The 6,000-nt window shown below is 47.1% G+C and overlaps 1 protein-coding gene across 1 annotated transcript in view; it reads left to right on the forward strand.

Moving 5' to 3' along the window:
- LOC102383432 (lysine-specific demethylase 5A) overlaps positions 1-6,000 on the forward strand; it is a gene marked incomplete at its 5' end in the record, with an annotated part of 52,096 nt that overhangs the window by 22,983 nt on the left and 23,113 nt on the right. The gene's annotated exons all lie outside the window — the stretch shown is intronic.

Raw genomic sequence — 6,000 nt, forward strand, 5'->3', positions numbered from 1 at the left:
CTCCATTCCAGGGTATGTGAGACCCACACTTAGATCTGTCTTGCTCAGCGTGGGCTTCGAATCTTCATCTTCTGCCTTACAGCAAAGTGCTCTAACTGCCAGCAATGGGTTAGGCTGGGGGTGGCCACCTCTGACAAGGGTGCCACAACTGGCATGGGCAGCATCTGTGTGTAGCACAGTGGCAGATCCTGAAGGGGACAGGCAGCAAAACAGGGCAGAAAGCAGAAGGCAGAGCAGGAGATCAGGCAGGGAGTACAGGGCAGGGAACAGAGTAGAAAGCAAAGCAACAGATCAGACAGGGGAAGGGGATTGGAATATCACTCAGGGTGGGTGTGGGCCTGTGGCGCACCTGCCAAAAAGGTTGGCCCTCCATGGGCCAGACATTGCTTAGAGGACCCTCTTGAAGCTAGCCCAGTGAACAGCCAAGAGGGGAAGATGTGGGGCCAGGAAAAGAGCAAGCCAGAGGGAAGAGCCCTTCAGTGAGAGGCCTATCACCCTGGAGTGTAGGGGCCCTGGTTCTGGCTTCCTCTCCAGCCCCTGCTCCCAGTGGCTTTTGTACACCTTGCATTTAATATGCTCTGCAAAAAAATGGATAAGCAGTAGTGGCATAGCTTCTGTCCCAGAGTGTGCTGGGGCCAGAACCTGTGGCCCGGTCCTGTAGCATTATGGGAATATTCAGAGGTGTTCTGATCTTGTGCTAAGGGGGAATGCCATGCAAGTACCAAGGAAGTATCAATTGCAGAAACCAGAGGATTATCTGTCTCTAAAATTACCATTTTGAGTTTTAACTTCTTATTTTGTAAGCTGTCCAGGTAAAACATAAAGGAAAGCTTTCAAGGAAAGAAATAAGATCTGTATAGCTTTCTGATACTTGAATATAGGAAAACAGTTATCTAGTTGCTTTTATGTTCTTGGAGAACTCAAGGGCTTGTTTTTAACCTGCTGCACTTGGCTTGTGTACTACAGTGCTGAATAGGGATTTGTACTTCTAACATATTAGAAAAAATAAGGTTTAGGGACTGTTCAAAGCAGCACCCTGAATACGCAAAATGCATTATTTTTTTCTTAGCTTCAGAAAATATTTCCAAAGTGTATTGTGACTAATTTAGACTTTAGTCATCGAGGGCAAAAACTGCCTTTAAGAGAAATGCTAGTAATCTTTTAGATGGTAAAATGCCTCCTGGGATAAATTATAAGAGGCACAAACTGCAAATTTGCAGCAATAGATGGATGCTTGAAAGCAGACAACCATACTAGTATGAATAAGCTTGAGCTTGCCTGAATTTAAAAACTAAAAAACCTTGCGTTTTATTGGTACAGTAAAAGCTCTGTTATCCAGCATCCACCGGGAATGGGGGATGCCAGATAACAAAATATGCCGGTTAATTGAGCAGCCCAAACAGGCATCCTTGGCTGTTCGGGCCACCCCTTCTCCCGCCGCATCTGGGGTGGTGCTGCCCTTCCCACAGCATTGCCGACCCTTCTCTGGACCCTGTGGGACAGGGAGGCGGGCCCCATGCAGCCTGTTATGCCTCTGGGCCGTGGGGGCTCGGCAGCGTAGGCTGCTTTGCCCTGGGGGCTCAGAGAAACCAGAAGTTCCACGGTGGGCCCTTCTGGTTTCACTTTACCTTACAAGCCGACATGCTGATTAACAGAGCATGCTGGCTTGTAAGGTGCCAGTTAACGGAACTTTTACTGTATTTAGATGGCTTATTGCTCTAGAATATATGGTATTGCTAGGCTCTCTAAGTTCCTCAACTTGAAATTATGTTTTACAAAAGATTGAATTTTAAATTTACTTTTTTTTTTTGCTTTGGGCAAGTCATTTTGTTGATTACTTAAGCAGGAGAGCTGAGATTTTGATCCCTGTTTGTATTCTCTCTCATTTTTGGGAGACAAATTAATATAGCTACAGATCATTTCCTTGCAGTTGTATTACTGTGCCTGTGATCTTGTGAAATTCCATAAGTGAATCCCAGTGGGGCCTGTGTAGTACTTAAGAGATCTCCAAGACACTGGTCTTGTACAATTGTTCTTTGAAGAATATCATGCTGTAGTTCTGTTTCTTTTTCTCAACTCCTATATTGTAGCTTCGGTTGAAAGGATAATACTATACAAACAATCAATACAAATGCAGTAGGGTCAAGATCTTAATTGCATAAAAGTCGGGTAACTTTTGTGGTTACAGCAGCAACCAAAAATCTCCTCCTTTGTGTATGTATTGCATTATGATTTTGACATTTGATCATGCATTATCTATGTTATAATACAAAGTACTGCGTGTGTACGTCTAAGGTTAAAGAGGAAAGAGCATTGCCTTCAGATCATACTGATTGCTTGGTAACTAGTAAATGTTTCAAAACAGTTTCAATTATAATCTTTTTTTACCCGTTTCAGTCCTGAAAATGTCACTTGTTTGGATGGTGCTTTCCATGCATGGTTTCTGCCATGTCAGTTTTCTTTAAAGTATGACTGACTTCCATTAAGTAACTTGAAGGAAATTGCAGGGGTTTAGGTTGTAGCCATGTTGGTCTAAGGATATAGGCAGACAAGGTTCCTTGGGTGAATTTGATATCTTTTATTAGACCAACCCAAATGGTTGGAGAATAGTTATTAAGCAAGCTTTCGGGTTCAAAAACCCTTCGTCAGGCTCAGGAAGCTGCAGCAGTTGGTGTGCGCTCTGAAAAGTAAACAAGCCAGGGGCTGGGCTGGGGAGTCAGTTGCCAGGCAGATTATAATGTATCAAAAATCCAATGTCTATGTTTAGTCCCTGATCTCTAGTATCCAGCAGGTTGATGAAATGGAGCTCATAGGCTCGTCTCTGGGATGTGTTGTGTAGGAGAGACCAGACAACAACTGCGCACCAGAATGAACGCACACCGGAAATCCATCAAAGACAGAAACACCCAATTACCGGTGGGGGCACATTTCTCACAGGAGGGCCACTCTCTCTCCAATCTCTCAGTCCTGATCCTCAAGGGAAATTTACACAACACATCCCAGAGACGAGCCTATGAGCTCCATTTCATCAACCTGCTGGATACTAGAGATCAGGGACTAAACATAGACATTGGATTTTTGATACATTACAATCTGCCTGGCAACTGACTCCCCAGCCCAGCCCCTGGCTTCTTTACTTTTCATTCCATCCAGGAAGAGCACACACCAACTGCTGCAGCTTCCTGAGCCTGACGAAGGGTTTTTGAACCCGAAAGCTTGCTTAATAACTATTCTCCAACCATTTGGGTTGGTCTAATAAAAGATATCAAATTCACCCAAGGAACCTTGTCTGCCTTGAAGGAAATTGAACGTTTTTCCCATGTTAAAAATAAAATTGTGTGTTTGTGGTGGGGGACCCATCATGCTTTTAGAAATTCTTACCACAAAAATACCATGTGTATTTGAATCCATGTGAAGAATTTTTCCTCATTGAACACTGGGGGAAAGGGGAGTGAGGAATAGCCTCGTCTAGGATTCTTGTGCTGGGCTGTACCAAGGCTGAAGATGCCATTGCCCCTGCTATTGGGTTGGGGCCAAGATGGTTTGTGCAATGAGGGAGGCCAGGTCGGGTGAGAGAGAGTGTCAGGGTGACAAGTGTGAGGGAGACTGCATGGCAGAAGGGGAGCGACTCTGGCTTCACCTCAGGCCATAGGCCAGAGCTTCTGTTGTCCCCAGGGCTCCAGTTAGGCTGAAGTTGGAGTCTGAGCCGTTACATAGGGTAAGCAGTGGAAGAGAGGTAAGGAGGAAAGTGGTTAGAGGATGTGTAGACAGGTAGTGGGGGGTAGAGGGGGTGCAGCCAAGGGGTGGGGCAGGTGGTTGGAGGTCAGGTTGCTTGCTGCCCTCAGTTGCTGCTTTCCCCATTGCAGCAGTTGGGGGTGGGGGGTGAATTTAAGATTGCCCTCCAATAATTAGATTCTATATGTGGAAAACTGTAACAAATTTATAATTTCCCATGCAGAAATCTAATTATTGGGGGGGGGCACGTGTCAGTCATTTTAAACTTGAAGTTGTCTTGGATTTCATTAAATATGGTAGGTAGTTTGAAACACAGCCTAGACATGGGTAGTCCATGAGAACCAGTGTTATGAGATGCTTTGAAGATTTGTTGGCTTCTTTGGAATTGATTGCTTGACCATTTCAATAGATAATATAGTGTTTTAAGGAAGAGTGCAAGGCTGACCTGCTAGGAGAGAGCATACTTAAATAGAATGAGATGCTTCAAGTTTGTGACATATTTGAATTGTGTAATCTGGAAGTGAAATGAAAGAACTTAATATGCTGGTGCACTCAGTGACTTTTTTGAAACTAGTGACCTGGCTAATATTTTTGGCCTGCATAATAGAAAGATCCACAGTTTGGGCTGGGGAACAATGGGAGAATATGGGGTAAGTAATAAGTAATACGATTCAGTGTTAGTTTTAAATGGGCTATCAGTTGTAATAGATGAGTATCATGGGCTAGATATCCTCATTTCAAATGTTATTGAGTAGTTATATGAAATTTTAGAGTAATGATATGAAAACAGCTTGACAGTATTTTTAGGAAGAGTCCTTAGTTTAAATGTTAACATTGGGGCTGTCCTGTCATATCAGGCCTATAGGAAAAGGAAACTTGTGACTTTGGTTGCTTAGTTAGTCCTTGGTCACGGAGATGCATCCTGGATGGTGGTTTTCTGCTCCTTGGGAAATGACCTTGGGTTGACAGTAGATCAGGATGTGTCCCCGGGCATGGATTTTGACACTTTTACACTGCTACTTGGAATCCTTATATTTGTGCATTCATTGCCTAGATCAGGGGCAGGCAGTTATTTTGGGCGGAGGGCCACTTACTGAGTTTTGGTAAACTTTCGATGGGTGCATGGGTAGCCACACCCCTTGGCAGGTCACTGTTTTGGGACTGGGAGTCCCACTCCTAACCTCTGACCTTTGCCACAGGAAGTCCCTCCCCTTTCCCCTGGAAGTACTCCTTTGGGAAAGATGGTTTGCCATCTTTGGGGGGAAAAAAACAAATTACGTACTAAAAATCCAACACCCATAATAATATATTTTAATTTAATTAAAAAATATATTTTTGTTCCGTTTTGTGGGCATTTGTGGTTTATATTCAGAAGTGATTGCATATGGGGGGTTGTGGGGATGTGTGTGTGCATGTGGGTATGGATGTGGGTATGGGAACCATGTGGCTGGGCAGGAAAGTGGGGAAAGCGGCGTGGGGGGGAGTTGGAAGCAAATGGGAGCTTGGGGCCTGCACCAGCATCCCAGGGCCAGCACCGGCAGGGCCTAGAGCAGGGTGGTAGGAGCACGAGGCGCGGGCTGGCAGGGGTCTGTGGAGCTGGGCTGGGCTGCATCAGCAGGGAGAGGGGGGAGCTGGCCCAGCTCCATAGAGCCCCTGCTGGCTGGGACCCCATGCTCCTACTGCCCTGCTCTGGGCCCTGTTGGCTCTGGTCCCGGGACAGTGGCACACACCCAACACTCCAACCCAGCTGCTGCTGGCTCCTGTGCTCCCGTTCACTACCAGTGCCCCCACTCGAGCCCCGCAGTACAAGTGGGGAGCTGCGTGCAGCCCTGACCCCACGCTCGCCTGCGAGGAATAAGCTGGTGCTCAGCATGGGAGAAAAGCACCCCCACCTTTGCAACCTGCGCCGGGCTGTCCTGCCTCTCCACCGCATCACCGCCACCCCATGGGGCAATGGTGGCAACAGAGAGCAGGTACAAGCAGCCCCACACGGGCTCTGAGCAGCTGCAGCACAGGTTGCTGGCCACAGGGAAGGGGAGAGACCACTTTTCCCTTGCAGTGAGCACCAGCTCATTCCCTGCTGCTGCTGCTAGCCTGGGCCCTGCTCCAGGCTTATCTATTGGGGCTGAGGTGCGGCTCCCCCCTCTCCCTGCTGGTGCAGCCCAGCCTGGCTGCAGAGACCCCTGCCAGCACATGCCCTGCACTCCTACTGCCCTGCTTTGGGCCCTGCCAGCGCTGGCCCCGGGACCCTGGCACAAGCCGCAC

The sequence above is a fragment of the Alligator sinensis genome, unplaced genomic scaffold (assembly GCF_000455745.1).
Source record: "Alligator sinensis unplaced genomic scaffold, ASM45574v1 scaffold87_1, whole genome shotgun sequence".
In the NCBI taxonomy this organism is placed as follows: Eukaryota; Metazoa; Chordata; order Crocodylia; family Alligatoridae; genus Alligator; species Alligator sinensis.